The sequence below is a fragment of the Camelus bactrianus genome, chromosome 13, assembly GCF_048773025.1.
Source record: "Camelus bactrianus isolate YW-2024 breed Bactrian camel chromosome 13, ASM4877302v1, whole genome shotgun sequence".
Taxonomy (NCBI): domain Eukaryota; kingdom Metazoa; phylum Chordata; class Mammalia; order Artiodactyla; family Camelidae; genus Camelus; species Camelus bactrianus.
This window is the reverse complement of record NC_133551.1, coordinates 70,025,202-70,043,697: the sequence shown is the minus strand read 5'-3', so window position 1 is coordinate 70,043,697 and position 18,496 is coordinate 70,025,202.

The window sequence follows — 18,496 nt, the reverse complement described above, 5'->3', positions numbered from 1 at the left end:
ACCTTTGGGACCTGGAAAAAAGCTTTGTTGATAGCTTAGAAGTAGATGCAGCAGTCTGGCTAGTTTGCATAGGTGGGCATTCCCTGTGATGCATTCTACCTGCCCGGCCTCCAGCTCAACTGACTTCAGGCTGTTTGGCTTCTGGGGTCCTTCGCCTGGACTATGCAGCCAAACCAGAGACAGAGAGAGAGAGAGACACAGAGGAAACGTTGCTTTAATTCTCACCAAATGGATTTTCATTGTTGTTGAAAGCAACTCATCAAATTCACAACTCTTATCTGCTGCAGAATTCATTGTGAGAAAAAAATTGTGGGATGCTCAACGCTCTCCTCCAGCACATTAACCAGCCCCTGTGTTCCGCAGGTCCACTTCTGGTCCAGGTCTTACCTAGCTCGCCTTCCTTTGGACCACGTTTCAAACAGTGGCTAACATGGGCTTCAGGCTTCCCAGGAGTTGGGTAGACAGTGTTGACTTTCGTTAGCTCACGCATGCACCTGCTGGAAGTGGAGAGCCCTGCTTCCGCAGCAGCACGGCCCCCGGAAGGAGTCAGACTGGAGACTCATTTCTAAATGCAAAAGGAGAGCTCCTCCATCTGAACATTTCCCCTGAGGAGAAAGGTTCTTTATTTTGCGCATGTGATGTCGAAGCTGCTGCTGCTGTCTAGGTGGCAGAAATGTCAGAAGTGCGTTGTTCATGCTTTAATTTCCTCACTCAACACTGGGTCATTAAGTTTAGCAGGATCCAAGGGCTCTAGTGACCGTATTTACCTTAAAGGATGTGCATGCAGTAGTGTTTAAAATTGTGGGCACCCCAACGGGAGACTCCTTACAACTGAATCTGTGTTCCTTCAAAGAAGGACCTTGTAATGCATTCCCCTAGATTTGTCAAGTGACTTCTCCACCTTGGGAGTGATAACAGAGAAGGGAGGTGTTTAGAAAGTGATGAGGAAGGAATGAGACGGCTTCCAAGCCTGGGATGGGTTCTGAACTCTGAATTGGCCTTTCAGGACAGCATCAGTCAACAGACACTGCTCTTCTCCTGGGGAGGGTATTTCTTACAGAAGCAAAGCAAGGACTCCAGGGGAGTGAATCTGACCATAGCCCTAGTGCCAGTTACACAAAGTAAATCCAACATCTCCACACACCTGTGGGAGAATGTGAGCCTCTCTGCTTTGAGGTACTGACTCAGCTAAAAACATATAAATCAGAAACAAACCATTGTTATGGTAATTCATGTTTTCATGGTGATACAGGAGCAAATTCACTGTCAATGAAATAATTACATAGTTAGTCCCCACAGGGTGGGATTATATCCAAAGAAGTAATCTTTGTGCTTCAGGTGCATTCCCCACCTCCCCACATGTGCGTGAAAGGGCTTTTTACCTCTCTATAGCCCACGTTTTCAGGCATGAGTATTGGCACCAGCCCCAAAGACCGACAACTGGACTAAAGACAGAAGCACCAACCAAAATGCTAGATGGATGATTCTGCAGAGAGCATTTTTCCACTCCCAGAAACTAAAGACCAGGCTGGAGAGAGAGTGGGATTGAGGACTGGGAGGAAGTGGAGGAAGGTGGAGGGACCACTGGGGCTAGTGAGGAAGGGGAGGAAGGAGTGGGGAACATGGGTCCTGGGCAGAGTTAAGGGAGCATCAAAGATCTTTCTTCCTTCCAGAGGCCCAGGCACATCATGGAAGCAGGCGGTGGCTGCTAAGCCAATGTGACCAACCCCAACGGTGCATCTGGGGCCCTCAGGCTAGGCTCAGTTTTCCTTTTCCCATCCACACCCCATATCTACCCTTCCATGAAAGACCAAGAGGACTGCTGTCCAGGAGAGGGTAGGCACTTGGCCATCTTTGTGGAGGGGGTTGGCAGTGTGTTAGGAAAGCCACGGTGGATATGGACAAAGGTACTGTACCCTCAAAGTGGCAGGCCCATTACTCCTTTTACATCTGTGTCCTCCTTTCTACCTATTGGGCTGAAAAACCTCAGACTTCTAGGGCCTTGAGTTCTGAAAGGTTTTTTTTTAGGAGCTATGAGGTTAATTCATATCTTCAGTAGAACATTATGGCCAGCTTTTGACCAGGAGGTGAGAGGTAAATTCCTTATTCAAGAAAAAGCTTGAACGATGGTGTCTAGGTCCATCCATATTGCTGCAAACGGCATTATTTTATTCTTTTTTATGGCAGAGTAGTATTCCATTGCACCCGAAGTTAATATAATATTGCATGTCAATTATACCTTAATAAAATATTAAAAAGAAAAAGAACTAAATAAAAAAAAGAAACTTGAGCCTCTACCATAATAGTTGTCAAACTTTGGAGGACATCAGAAGAGCCTGGAGGGCATATTAAAACACAGATGTCCATCAACAGATGACTGGATAAAGATGTGGTATATTTATACAATGGAATGCTATTCAGCCATAAAAATGTCAACATAATGCCATTCGCAGCAACGTGAATGTCCCTGGAGAATGTCATTCTCAGTGAGGTAAGACAGAAAGAGAAAGAAAAATACCATATGATATCACTCATATGTGGAATCTAAAAAAAAAAAAAAAAAGATGACAAATGAACTTAAATATAAAATGGAAACAGACTCACAGACATAGAATACAAACTTTTGGTTGCCACAGGGGAGGAGGGTGGGAAGGGATAGACTGGGAGTTGGAGATTTGTAGATACTGACAGGTATATATAGAACAGATAAATAAGTTTATACTGTATAGCACAGGGAAATATATTCAAGATCTTATAGTAGCTCACGGTGAAAAAGAATATGAAAATGAATATTTGTTTATTCATGTATGACTGAAAAATTGTGCTCTACACTGGAATTTGACACAACGTTGTAAAATAACTATAACTCAATAAAAACTGTTTAAAAAAAAAACACAGATGTTTTGACCCCACCTTCAGAGTTGATCTGGAGGGCCTGGGGAGGGGCCGGATAATTTGTATTTCTAGCAAGTCCCCAGGATATGCTGAGGCTGCTGGTCCTGCAGCCACACTTGGGAGCCATTGCTCTACCACTGCTCTAATGGAAGGCAAATTAAAACTCTGCTAGTCTCTGAGTTCTTCATTGTGATATTGAGACATTAATTCCATGCTTAATCCTGTCTGACAAAGGTATCTCATACAATAGAGTATGCTTTTAGGGGCCAAGGATAAGACCACCCCCTGCAACTAAAACAGTCTGAAAATTATGTGTGAGTGGGGAATTATGCCTGTAGAATGTCTAGCAGGAGATTAACAAGAGCTGAATTGGAGACGTGTGGTCTCAGGGCCTCCAGAAACATCCTAGTCCCTTTGAGAGGCTGAGCGTTTGGAGAAAAGAGTTTCCTGATGCACGTTTGCAGATGCTGATAAAAATGTCCCACAAAGAACATGACAAGGAAACGAGAAAACACCTCTCTGGTTCCGTTCGCCTCATCAGAATCAATAAATATTTATTGGCCTCCCAAAATGTTTGGGGTGCTAGGAAGCAGAACCAAACATCCAAGAGACACGGACTCTGCCCTCCAAAGAGACCACATTCTGAAAAGAAAACCAAGAAACAGGAGAATTATCTTTGGGAGGCAAGGCAGATGTGCTTCCCATGAAAGATGCAGTTAGCTTTTCACAACAGACGTGGGCCTGAAAATGTGCACATAAATTAGTGCTTTTGTAAACCAAGTTAGATTTTAAATGCACGAGAGGAGCCAACTGTTTGAAGGAACATGGCAGAGACTCTGAGAGAAGAAGAATCCCTTACTAATGTGGATGGTTGTCTCTTTCACGTATCAACCTTATTAGCTTTGATTTTTCATTTTGGTACATCCAAGTGGTCTAAAAACACAAGTAAGAGGAATTTTTCTGCATTTTTACCTTGGGAAAAGCAAATGACAAATTTATATCAGAGATTCATTGTTAAATGTCTACTGTGTATTTTACTGGGTCAACTCAGGCCATCTTTATGATTCCTTATGGTCAAAGTGTTGTTAAATCATGGTTGCTGTACCGTCACCTTGAGGTCAATAAAACAATGAAAATGTTTCTGTAGTCACCAAGGAATAATGACTTGTGTTGAGTATATTTTCTTGGACTTTGCCCTCAAGGAGATTATAATTTAGTGGGATGGGCAGGTGGCCAGTAAGTAAACAAACTAATAATTGATTATAAAATATAAAGTCATGTGATGGAAACAGAGGATGGAGTTAGAGACTAACATGGGAAAAAAAAAAAAAAAAAAAAAAAAAAACCTATGTAGGCAGAGTAATCCAGGAAGGCCTCCCAGAGGAGGTGACATTTAGGCTGATTCTGCAGGATAAGTAGGAGGCAGCCATGTAACTAGCTGGAGAAACTGCAGTTCATGCAGAAAAAGGACTGGATCAAAGGGAGTCAGAACAGTAGGACTAGGAGAGGCAGTTGTCTAGGAATCACATATAGCCTCAGAGCCTATGGGAAGATTTTCTTCTTTCTCTAGGGAAAGAAAGGAATCCCACACAGTCCTGGAGCATGAGGAGGCAGGCTGGGCGTGGTGTGTTGCCTCTCTGATCCCAAAGAAATGTGTCAGATGGAAAGATGGCTTCTGATTTCATAGGAAATTGAGGATTCTTTCAAAGATTAAAGTTATGCCTCTATGACAAGTAGGATGAAATTTTCTAGGTGCTTGGTTGTCTAGGTTTTGTTTTTTTTTTTTTTTGATGTAGCCCTTTCTGTTTATTTATTTATTTTTTTAGTTATAGTCAGTTTACAATGTTGTGTCAATTTCTGGTGTACAGCACAATTTTTCAGTCATACATGAATATACATATATTCATTTTCATATTCTTTTTCACCATGAGCTACTACAAGATCTTGAATATACTTCCCTGTGCTATACAGTATAAACTTATTTATCTGTTCTATATATACCTGTCAGTATCTACAAATCTCCAACTCCCATCTATCCCTTCCCACCCTCCTCCCCTGTGGCAACCAAAAGTTTGTATTCTATGTCTGTGAGTCTGTTTCCATTTTATATTTAAGTTCATTTGTCTTCTTCTTCTTCTTCTTTTTTTTAGATTCCACATATGAGTGATATCATATGGTATTTTTCTTTCTCTTTCTGTCTTACCTCACTGAGAATGACATTCTCCAGGGACATCCATGTTGCTGCAAATGGCATTACGTTGACATTTTTAATGGCTGAATAGCATTCCATTGTATAAATATACCACAGCTTCTTTATCCAGTCATCTTATGTGGATCTTGTATAGAAGTGGAAAAAAATTCCTTTTTTGCAAAACCACTTGGGTAGTGTTATAAATTGATATAAGTCAATTTGAGTATGCGCATCTATTCAGTGCTTTTTGGTAGCTATTGACAGCTGCCAGTAGTTGGAGAGGGTTAGGAATCGGCTACTCTTTCCATTACCACTAGGTTATAGTGAAAGCGTTTTTCAGACCAAATCCTGAACTACAGTCAGACATTTAGTAGCAAGCTGACACCAGACTGCAAAACAAATGTGTAAACTCCATGAAAGCCCACATACCTGTCCTTGTAGGTGCTCTGACCATACCTCCCGTGGAGCCCTCACCCCAGGCAGATGAGATGGTTTACAAGCGGGAGGATATTGCGAATCTCACAGTGGGCGTCAGGCAGACAGAATCCTCCTGACCACTTTCTGGACAGGGCTGTTTGGGGCTCACGGCTCAAGCCCCATCCCAAAGAGAGAAGGAGAAAGTGCCCGCATGATTCTCATATCCACGTTAGGCAAGGGTGGGAGCTACTGGAAAATATTTTAGCCAAACCACACATCTTGAACTCCCTTAATTCCACCAATGAAAACCCACTTCTTATGCCCATTATACTAAATAATGACCCCCACTTCTGCCAATGGAAAGCCATTTGGAACCTTTTTTGAGCTCGCTAGTAAAACCTCTGGTGCTGATCAGAGCTCAGAGGTAAAGAAAGATGAGGAAGCTTGGTGGGAACCGGCAGGAGTGTGGTGTTTCTGAGTAAATGTTGGGGTTCCCAAGTGTAGGTTCCTGATCAAGACTACTGACTCCCCCCTGCCCCCGCCCTCACCAGAACAGTGGATTGAACGAACCAGCATATATATAATATCATGCTCACTATCCTACAGGGTTTTAGAGTAAATTATATGCATCCAAACAGGCAGGCACAGGCTGAAAATGTGCCGGGAATGGGTGTGGGAGAAAGGAGGCTGGGAAATTGGGTAATCTGGTTCAAGAGAGATCCCGTGCATCACATCGGGATTTGCCAATCTCCAAAGAATCAAAGTCCGATCAACTAGGCTTTACCCACGCTCTGGAGTGCTTTAGTCTTTTAGGGCAAAGTCAGACAGATGTTCAGCTTGGCTGGGGAGCCTCAGTTGCAGCTCTAGGTTAGGCGTTTCCAGCCTTTTCTGGCAAGATAACCCCTAATTTCAGTTGAGTCAACTCAGGCCATCTTTATAATCCCTGAGAGTCGAAGTGTTGTTAAATTGTGATTGCTACAAAGCTGTCGTACTTCAGGGTCTGCTTATTGAAAACAGATAAAAATGAAAAAAAGTTACTACGAATTCAGCAATACTTTGAATTTGTCTTCTGTTATTCACAGTAGCATCACATATGCACTTGAAAAAGAATGCAGGAGGTTAGATTCAAAAGTAAGGGGAAACAGAGAGGAAACAGCCCAGGCAGACCCCAGGTACATAGGAGACCCATGCACCTGCTCTCTCTCTAAGACACTCAACACCGACAGCCTCTTTCCCCATCCCCCGACTCCCCACACTGGAGTCAATGGCTTTTTCTCCAGCTGAGTCTGGGACAAAATGGTAACATTTATGGAAAACTATGTACATCTCTTAAACACTGGGATAGCACACTTCCTGTGAGGCCCTAGAAACTGACCCACTGAGGACACAACTGCCCTGCACTTTCTGCCTCGTGCTCACCCGAAGACGCGAGGCTGCCTCGAGGAATGACATGTGCTGCCACGTGTGCACGTTGTCAACTCAACACAGGGAGAGTCCTCGGAGTCTGGAAGCAGGGCCCCCTTCAAACACTCCCTGGGACCCTGGCCAGCCGTGACTGTTGGTCACTGGTCAACACACAGATAAGCACAATGCGAACAATGGAGAGAAGAGAGGTAATTATTTTTCAGTACGTCCATGTATCACATCAACACGTTGTACACCTTAAATTGACACGATGCTATATGTCAGTTATATCTCAGTCAAGCCAGAAAGAATTTTAATGAAATAAATGTTTAAAAATAGTAAGGAAAGGGAAGTGTCCCAAGACCCAGTGCCTGAGCACTATGGATGAGAGCACAGTGGCTCCTCGTCTCCTGTGGATGTTTTACCGTCTTGATCGTCGACAGTGTGCGTTCAGCTCCCGCACGTGCGTGGCTGATACAGGCAGTGTACCCAGAAGGAGTACCTTCCCGTCACGCGGGATAAAAGCTGAAGCAGAATGAGTCAGCACCCCTCAGCCCCACATCCTGGCTGCAGAGCCTTGGGCAGGTCACGTGACCGCCCTGAGCCGCGTCATGTGGTTAAATGGGGTGACCTGGATAAAGCATAGTAAGTGCTCAGTAAAGGGCGCCCATCACACCCATCATTAGACTCTGGGTACGGTCATCGCAGCGGAGCAGGAACAGCAGACCACAAAGCGTTACGCGAAATGAAACTGTTTCGGCCGTGCACGCTTTCGTTGGCAGAGCAGATACTCCTGTGGTATTGTGTGAGTCTGCTGAGCATCAGATGGGATTTGTTTAGCATCAGAATCTTCCTGATCAGCCAGACATTTATGTATTTTATATGTCGAAAAAGAAACATCATCTTGCATCACAATTGAAGAAAGGTAGCTACTTACCCGTTCCCCCTTTCTTGTTTCTGGATGTAAGCTAATGGGAATGACAGCATTTTGCTGTGGAGCTTAAATGGAAGATATTCTAAGGTGTCTAGCCACTCAGTATAATATAGACATTTAAAAATAGCATGGGGGTGGGAATCAACCCACCATAGAGATCTTTTTAACCAGTAATTGGTTTCCTATCCATCCGTCGGCCGTCCCGTAAGCGTCTGTCTGTTCCAGCGATAACAGACATGAAGGAGCCTTGTAGGAACTGGAGCGGGCAGGTCCTTGGGGCCAGCACATCAGTGGAAAGACCATGCAATATAAGAGCTATCAGTCCCACCTCCTTTAGCTCAAAGGAACTGCTCTCCATGGCAACGATGACAGTCGGGAAGTGCAGGAAACAGCAGTTCCACCGAGCAGAGCAACCAACCTCTGCCCCTTTCAATCCTCAACGATCCCAACTCCGCGTACTCCATTTGTCACAATGGGGTGGGTCACTGACTTAACGCTGGGCCTACCGGTGAGTCATGGTCAGGCTTTTCTGCCTGGGCAGCAGGACCAGGGCTTCAAAACATAATGTCTGCTTAGGGCAGACTAGAGACTTTCCTCGTAAGGAGAGCCACTGCTGTTCCACTGCTGAAAAGTTGGGTTCCAAGCGCATGGTGACGACTTGCCTGTTTGATTCAAGTCCAAGCTTCCCAACCAGAGCACTGTTGGCATTTGGGTCTGTATCCTGCTTTGTCGTGGGGGCTGCCCTGTGTCTTGCAGGGTGTGTAGCAGTATCCCTGGTCTCTACCCATTAGATGCCAGTAGTACCCTCCCTCCCTGGATGTGACAGCTAAGAGTGCCTCCAGACATTGCCAAATGTCCCCTGGGGGGCAAAATCTTTCCACTTGAGGACCATTGGATTTTGTATTGTTGATGGCCTAATAGGCCAACATTTCAGGGACTAGTGTTTTGAAATCCATTTATCCATTCATTCATCCAATGAATGTTCAGTAAGCCCCTACTATGCAGCAGATGCTGTGCTAAGCAATGGGGGATCGTTCATTAGTGAACCAGGTTCCTGCTCCAGTAGAGCTGATGTTAACATAAACAAGGCAGTTACGGAGTTTCTCTCACCCAGAACTGATACATTTCACAGAACAGAATTATCAATGATGGAAGTAATCTTTGATTATTTAATTCTCACGGCAGAAATTAATCTGAAGTGAGTGGCAATAAAAGGCTTATTTAAAAGAAGGGTAAATGGACCAAAGCCAAATAAGGACATGGACATATTTTAGATTGTGATAAATAAATAAATAGATAAATTGTATCAGTTCCCCTCCCCAATTACAACAAAATCTGCCACGTGTAAACAAAAATAAACAGTATAGCAAGTTTTGATTTAGACTATTATGTGCTAAGCATTGATCTCGCTCTGGAGACGAAGCAGTGAGTGAACAGGCAAAATTCGCTGCCCTGCTGAAGCTTATATTCTAGTGGGAAAGACGGAATATAAGATACGTAAGTATAATGTATGGTATGATCTATGATGTAAACTTCTAGGAAAGAAACCCACCTCCCTGGGAAGTGGGAAATAATACAAGGTGAAGGGAATTAAGTGCTACTTAAGGAGGCGTCACTGAGACGTGTCATTTGAGTGAAGATCTGAGGGAGGTGAGAGAGTGAGTATGCAGATATTTGAGGGAAGAGCATTCCATGCAGAGGGAACAGCAAGCGCGGAGGCCCCGAGGGAAGACAGTGCCTTGTGTGCTGGTGGGGGCCAATTCCTGAGGACCTTGGCTTTGACTCGGAGAGAGGTAGGAGCCCTTGAAAGTCCAACCCCGGGCTCAGGGGCTGACTTGGGGCCACTCTGGCTGATGTGTTGAGATTTGGCAGGAGGCCAGCTAGGAGGCCACTGCCACACCCAGGAAGAGGTGCAGGGGTCTTGGGTTAGCCAGGAGCCTGGAGGCGGTGCAGAGAGGCCAGGCCGCACGCTCCTGGCTGTCCTCCTCCACTCTGGCTGCTCTGCGGTCACGTCTGAGGGACCCTCTCCGGCTCTGACTCTAAATGGTGCAGTCCCCAGGCTGGGTCCTCAGACCCCTTCTCTTCTCTGAGGACACTCACTCCTTACTGATCTCGTCTCATCTTTGTATCTCCAGCCAGCCTCTCCCTAGACTCACCTGCCCCGCTTCAGGGCTTGGATGTCTGATAGGCATCTTGATCTTCACTTACGCAAAGCAACCTACTCCTGGGAGCCCCCCACACCCCTACCCTCTCCTCCCTCTGCTTTCTGTCTCCACCAGTGGGCACCTGACTCTCCCACACCCACTTCTGATCCGCCAAGAAGTCCTATTGGCATCACCTTCAAATAGAAAAAGTGATTAGAAAGGAGGAGTCCCCAAAAGCCCACCCCTGCACTAACAGCTGGCGTCCGCCTCCTGTGCCCTAACTTTTGAATATAATCATCGGCAGAACCGGGATCGAGGGACACACACCGGAACCCTGACTCCTCGCAGCACTTAGGCATTCGCTTAGTCTCTTATTGCTGAAGCCGGGGCGTTTCTGAGTGTCTTCATTCCTCTTTTGCACCCCTCACGATTCCAGCCCCAGACATTCATTGCTAGATACAGGGTTATGGAACTTACAAGCACAGTTCTCTGCCTCATGTCTTCAAATCCCCATAGAAATCATTACCAGGTCGCCGTGGACCCTGGCGTCCAGGAGCGTGACTGGTCTTTGGGAGCTGCCACTGATTCCAGCCTCAAAGGGCTCCTGCTAAGTCATGGAAAGTGTGTTGAGTGGGGCCGAGGTCCCACTTCTTGGAAGCAGAAGGTCATCTCTGCTTTTCCTTCGTTAAATAGAGTTCATACCTCTTCACCTCCTGAGCCGAAGTCTTCAGAGACAGACTGTCTTAGCCCATTAGGGCCGTTGTGACAAAAATGCCATGGACTGGGTGGCTTAAACAATGAGCCCTTCCTTCTCGTGGTTCTGAAGGCTGAGACGTCCAAGGTCAGGACACCAGCAGATCTGTTGTCTGGTGACGGCCTGCTTCCTTGTTCTTAGACTGTCATCTTCTGTCTGTAACCCCATATGGTGGAAGAGGCAAGGGAGATCTCTGGGTGCTTTTATAAGGGCGCTAATCCCATTCATGAGGGCTTCACCCTTGTGACCTAATCACCTCCCAAAGGTCCCACCTCCTAACATCATCACCTTGGGGGTTAAGATTTCAACATATGAATTTTGGGGGAACACAAACAGTTTGTAACACAGACTTCTGGAGAAGACAAGAAAATCACAAAGAGGAAAAAAGCCATTTCTTGTCAAACGTTTTGAAGAGAGAAGCTGTAGACATATAAGGTAAAATTGTACATATGTAGTATGTCCTATAAGAACTATCATCTTTCTCCAGTCTCCATGATGCCGATAATAAGGGAGAAATTGAGAGGCTCCTTACTTTGACTATTAGAGGTGTGTTTTTTTATCTCTTCTATAGCTGGATTTAGTTCATATTTTTTAACATTTTTTATTGATTTATAATCATTTTACAATGTTGTGTCAAATTCCAGTGTTCAGCACAATATACTGTATAGCACAGGGAAATACACACAAAATATTATGGTAGCTCACAGAGAAAAAAATGTGACAATGAGTGTGTATATGTCCATGTATGACTGAAAAAAAAAAAAGGATTTAGTTCATATTTGATTAGCAAAGGCTGACTTTGTGCCAGATCCTGGGCAGGGTGCTGGAGACGCAGCGTCCAATGAGACAGGCAGGGTCTCCAGCGTCACTGAGCTCCGGTCTAGCCTAGGGTTTCCCAGCTGTGGCACTGGTGACATCTGTAGCCAGACAGCTCTTTGTTGGGGTGGGGTGGGGGGAGACCGCTTGCACGCTGAAGGATGTTTGCGAGCATCCCTACCCTCTACCCAGTAGATGCCAGTAGCAACCCCCCTCCCAGCTGAGACAACCAAGAATGTCTCCAGACGTTGACCGTGTCTCTAGACATTGCTCCAGGGAGCAGAATTGCCCTGAGAACTGCCGGTCTAGCCCAGGTGAAAGAGAATCCTGTCTCTTTTTGGAATTCTCCGGGTGATTCTCACAGGGGCCAAGCAGAGCACCAGAGCTTCCGTCTACAGAATAAGTGCGTCTACTTTCAAGTCGGGGAGCTGCTGGTGGAAGTGGAGGGCTCTGTTTGCCCCTGGCTTTCTTTCTGCCCTAGGGGTGTGTTTCCACGGGTGCAGTGGGTGGTACACACCTGGTCAGGTTCAGGCAGACGGGAGCATTCTGCAGCCCTGCAGGCTGGTTTTCACTGCTGGATGATTCGTCCAAAGTCAAACATTGTTTCTTTGAAGGCTCTATCATAGCTGCTCTGAGTTCTCTTCTTACAAACATTCATCAAGGACAAACCAAATAGCCAGCCTTTACACAGAGGCCACGGGATTTGTCAGAGTCCCAGAGAGGAGCTTTCTCAAACCTCTTTTGTGTGGCACTTCTTGTTGGTCTGTTCCACATGTTTGAGAACCCTGAGATAATGCCTGTAAAGCATTTGAGTACCTGGCTCAGAGCAGGTGCTCACCAGTGGTCGATGTTGCTGTTATTATCACTATAATATAGTAATTTATCAATAGATAGCAAAAAACAAATGTATATAAGTAAAAATATTTTGATCATAAGCTCTTGCAGACATAATTTAGTTTCAGAGGAGTCACATGGTGCCAAGCATCCTCCCTGTGCCTTCAAGACTGTAAAAATAAACCGTCCTTCTAATATCAAGGAAATGCAGGCTTTGTATGTAACAGTTCATGGTAAAACGCTGTCTCACAGTAAGTTTGCCGTAACTGGTGTCCTGCTGTTCTGTGCTTCTTCCAGGGCACACGTTTGCAGGAGTGACTTGTGGGGCCCTCCCAGGCACTGATGACTAATATTTTGTTCCCTGAGATTTAGCATTGGCAGGTGTTTCCTCTGAAGGCTCCCAGGACAGCCCCTGAATCTTACAAAAGTCATGGAAAGGTGAACCTGCAAACTCCTCATGTGGAGGGACGGTTTTAAAAAAAAATTTTTTTAAAAAGCAATTGGGAAGCCCTTTAAACTAATTTTAATGATACCAAGAGAATTAGAGCTTTGCTATAAGGATTTGATGATCAAAGGCAGGCCGTCCCAACTGGTGTTTATCTGACGCTGCGCAGCTGCTTCCAGCTTTTTGATGTCCTCCTGCCATCAGACAGGCAGGATGGAGGGAGAGCTCAGCTCTGATGGTGGGGACCCCCACCCCCACCCCCACCCCAGCAGTGCAGGCTCGGTAAGCGCATAAGGGTTCATGATGCCGATCTCCTGTGTCTTTAGTAGGTTCGCAAGTTGGGGGAGCTCGAAAGGGGGTTAAAAATGGCTTGTGCTCTTATGTCCAAGGGAATGACAATGGCCTTGGACCCGGGGGCCCGCTTGCCATCCCTGCCATTTCAGCAGACAGATTGATTTCCAATATTCTGGTCAGACTGTTTCAAGGTTCTCAGTAAATAAATAATGAGGGGCCCTGGGACGAGGTGGGGTGGGGAGGTCTCCTGTCCAGTGATTGCAGGAAACAAGTGAAGAGCTTCTTGAAATACGCACCCACATTATGTAATAATGTGTGCGGGGATTTGGGTGATATTGACTGTTTTTACAATCTGGAACCTTGTACATACATATATAATTTACGTGTGCTTATATAATCACGTATTCATATGTAGTCATCATAACCCCTCTGGATTATGCATCAAAGGTCATTTATATTGGCCCCATTAAACCCAGAGGTTAAGTAGCTTGCCTAAGATCTCAACACTCTCCATCACTCGTGACACCATCATTGTTTCCCTCCACTAAAGAAAAGAGAAAAAAAATCTCATTGTCTGTCGACACCTACCGTTTGCTTGGCGTGGCAATAGGTCCTTTACATATATGATCTCGTGAAAGCTCCCAACAACTCTGTGAGATGGACAGGAAGGGTTCCTGTTTTATACGTATGGGAAGAGCAGCAGGTAAGTTTGACTTACATATACGCAGTAATATACCCGAGATCACCCAGCTGATGAGAGACAGAACCGGGGTGTGACCCAGGTCTGTGGACTTGAGAACCTCTGCTCAGCGCAGTCTTTGTGCTTCTAGGATGAGTTAAGTCCTGGGCTGTGAGCTCTTTGAGGTCAAAGACCATCTAACCCATCGCCGTCTCCCCAGAATCTTGAACAGAGCCTGGCACAGACTGAAGGGCTGTGGGACTGAAGAACGGAAAAAGTGAGGAGAGAAAAAGAGATGGAGGCCCAGGGGACAGAAGGGAAGGAGGCAGGGGGAGAGGGAGAGGAAAGGGAGGGGAGGAAGTTGCTCTGTTTCAGAGGCATCTCCTTGTCTCTGCAAATGGAGTAAGGAGTCTGTGTTGATGGTGTTGTTGTCCTTTGTTATTCTGTTAATGTATAAGCCATATTGCTTGGTTCTTCACCACCACTACTTTTTTTTTTTTTTTTTTTGAAGTGTCAGAGTCCTGGCAGGAAACAGATGGTGCAGTCAAATGAGATCATTGAAGAGATTTTAATTTAGGGTCTGTTTACAAAGGTGAGAGCAGGTTTAAAGGAGACCAGTAAGAGCTGGGGAGGCACTCTGGGCTGAGGGCGGGGACTCTTATGACTAGGGGTCGGGAGTGGTTCCTGGAAACCAGGAAGGAGCTGTGCTGGGACTGGAGGAAGCTATGGTCCTGGTGGAGAAGGCAGCTGCTGCCCAGCTGTTACAAAAGGCAGCAGGGGGACCAACTTATCCCACTCCTTCCCTCTCACCTTTCAGTGCCCTGCCAGCGCCCCCTGTCCCCATGGCCAATCCACTAGGAAGCTGGAAGGAAAGGGGATACTTGATCCAGAAACATCAGCCTCCCAGGGGAAGATGGAGAGTGAATTTGGAGGGGCAACAAGAATATCCCGGACAGGGTTAGAGGAGGTTAGAGGACAGGGTTAGTGTAGGGTATCTAACAACCTGAACAGCACCGACCTGTCAGAGCAACACCAGCTGTAATGAGATTTTGTAGGAAACAAGTCTCCTGCTGGCGTGCACTGACAGTGGGTCCTTGGAAGAGGTACACTCATGCCTCCAGGGGGATGCGCACGGCTGGTCTGTGTGTGCTCAGCTTCTCTACCTTGGACGCCTCTGGGAACTGCTGTGGCTTAGATAGGGCAGAGCCAAGTCCCCAACAGCCACAGACTGTGATCGCGTGGCTCAGACATGAGGGCTCAAAAAAAAAAAAAAAAAAAAAAAAAAAGATGGTGTAAGACCAACGTCTAACACCTCTTCAAACTTGTGAAAGTTCCAGGGAGAGGCCCTCCCCTCGGACTCACTCCACTAACATGTGACAATTTCCCAAACTATTTTGACAGATGAAATTGCAGATAATTAGCCTGGCTCTGCCAGCTTGAAATTACTGGGGAAAATTTCTGTGGCTGTGTACTTGAGTTTCTGGAAGATAATCTGAAATGGAGAAATGGGCCAGTGTTGTCCTCATCTTACCCCTTCAACACACCATTCTAAGCGTAGAAGCAAACTTTGGGTTGGTCATAAACATCTAAGATAAATGCGGGGGAATATGCCACTCAGTTAAAGCCATACACCCAGTGTCTGTTTACAGCAGTAAGACTGAAAAAGTGCTGTCACCTAAATGCCTTTCGACGAACGTCAACCGTCTTTTTAGACAGATTCCATTTTCTCTGCTCTGGGAGTCTTTTTTACTTAGAACAAGATTGACATCAAAAAAAATTAAGTAAGAAAGAAAGTTTTTGTCTCCATCCCTGTTTCTATACACTCCTCCTTCAGTGATTTCAGTGACGTTGGATTTTAAAGGTTTCCTTCTCCCCTTTTTCAAGAGCCCAGAGTCAGCGTGGCTCTGTAAGACTTACATGGACTGATTTCATCGATGGCCCCACGGCAGTTCTCCCTGCATCGGTGCCCTTTGTCGTGTGACATGTGGGAGGAGAACCCCCATGGAGGTGGAGGATATTTTCCCTCCCCATGTGTCCCAGTCAGCTCTTCTCCATGACAAAATACCATAGGTTGGGGAGCTTAAACAACAGAAATTTATTTCTTATGTTTCTGGAGGCTGCAAGTCCAAGGTCAGGGTGCCAGCATGGCTGGGTCCTCTTGGTGTACAGATGCCACCTTCTTCCTGTGTCCTCACATACAGAGAGCGAGCTCTGGTCTCTTCCTCTTCTCATAAGGACACTAATCCCATCATAGGAGACCTACCCTCATGATCTCATCTAAACCTAATTGCCTCCCAAAGGCCCCCACCTCCAAATGCAACCACACGGGGAAGGAGGGTGTTAGGGCTTCAGATAGGAATCTGGCAGGGACACATCCACTCCATAACATCAAGTGACTCACTTTGACCAACAGAAGAAGGCAGACGTTAACAGTGTGCCGGTTCTGAGGCTAGGCTTCGGAAGTCCTTGTGTGACTCCTCTTGCTCTCTTGCTTCACTGGAGGAGGGTAAAGAGACACATGGAGCTAAACTCCTCCAACTAAGGTGGCTCAGCCAATTCCAGCCTAGAACGAAGCTCTCAGTTGACCTACAGCTGCACAAATGAGCCCAGCCAAGCCCCCTACACCAGCTGACTCCCTGACCTACCTACAAATGCATGAGTTATAGTAATAAATGATTGTGAATTTTACACCACTGAGTTCTGAAGTGGTTTGTTATGCAGCAATAGCTAACTGAGACAGTTTGGTTACTGGATAGTCATTATCATTTATACGCTTCCTAGAAAGGAAGTTGAGTGTAGTATTCAAAAGCATGGAGTAGATCCAGACTTCTTGAAGTTCAGTCCTGCCTCTACCACTCACTATTTGTGTGACCTGAGGCAAGATGCCTCAATATCCTCGTCTTTAAAATGGGTATAATAACAGTATCATGTAGGGCAGTTAGGAGCATTAAATGGGTTCATGTACATAAAGTACTTCAAACAGTGCCTAAGATGGAGCAAGCACTGGAGAAGTGTTGGCTGTTATTCCTTCTAAAGGGCCTGAGACTTGGAGAAAGCAGGCTGGAGGTGAGGTTGGTTAATGCCCAGGTAGCATTAACCCCCCTGTTAAATACAAGGGATCCCCCCATCTTAGCATGAGAAGAGCTCACTTTTCCAAAAATAGGAGATGCAATCAAGACTGCTTTAGAATTCTCTGAGATGACTATTTTTTATCTTCTCTGAGAAACAGGCATTAACGTTTTGAAAGCATTACTCCTTCTCCCCATGTTTGTGATGGGGAGGGAGAAGCCATCAACCAGGTGACTCCAGCGTGGACAGCCACCTGAAGGGGCAGACGCCTTTTTGTTCCCTCCCTCTTCTCCCCATGTCTAGGCACTTTGTGTTCCTGTACTTCTGCAATCAGATTACCCAGGAATTTCATCTCTTCTAAAGTCTTAGGGCTGCAACCACCACCACCATGGCTGCCCTGAATCTCCTTGTGTGCTTCCCCACTCAGGACACTTGCTGCCTCTGGACAAGAAATTTTTTTGTATATCAGCTAATTTGTTAATAAATGATCCCTCTTAAGTGCCCTATTTGCTGCTAAAGCAAATATGTTTCTTAAATAGTATTTTCTCATGGAATAGTGAATTTAATGATAGGAAACCCATACACTGAAACACCCTGGTAATGATAACTTAAGGGCACAAAGACACTCAGGACTCTCTCGACAACACACATATGGCCACCTCTTAGGACCAGTCCTGGGCATTGAGATGGAGTCAGGAGTCACCAGTGGGAGGCACTGAGGTTACTCGCATGACCAGCTCAAAGCCCTCTGTCCTGCGTAATAGCTGGAGACATCTCATGATGTCAACGGAAATGACCTGCGTGCCCTTCGTTTTGCCGCTTGAGAATCTCTGCACGTGCTTTACCCTCCAGTCAGCACTGACAATCGCAGGCCTGACTCATGCTTCAAGGCTGCCTTGTTCCATGTCACCTCTCAGAAACAGGCTCCATTTGTCAGTTGCCTCTTCTTCCTCTGGCTTCGTCATAGCCCTTTATGAAGGAATCTCTCCAGTACCCTGCCGGGCTGCCAGCTCCTTGAAGATGGCATTCATCTCATCATCTCTCACATGGCTTTGTAGACTTTTGTATCAAGCTCTCAGCAAGTAGTTGTTCAATTAAAAAAAAAAGATGAGTGATTTCACACTTGTTTCATCCCTTTGGGATGCACTCCTTCCCAAATATGTGATAATCCCCAAACCCAAGCCTCTGCTAAGTTCCACTGGCTTCAAGACGTACTGAACCTCTTCTGCTGCCCTCCCTGGGGTACCTGGGACAGGGACGATGTGTTTAGGGAGGGCCTTTCCCCCGCAAGTCTCTCTTTGATGCCAGCTCAGGCAGTATTTTTCCTAAAAGAACCACAAAGGAAGAAATATAAGCCTCTTTAAGAGCAATGTGAAAGTAACTTGGCCAAGAGAAGTCCCATCGTCCATGAATTTAAAGCTTGTCAAGCCAGCCTTGCGGTGTTGTGCCCCTCGTAGTTTAAGCTCTTGTAAATCGCAAAGTCGTAAAGCTAGACGGACGCTTAGAAATCATCTTGTCCGGTCCACCCATCAACATATGCACTCCTCGGGCGGGTTTCCTCTCAGCACCCGTGCACTGTGCGGAGGCGTGTAGCCCGAGGACACAGAACCGGTGGTAGGG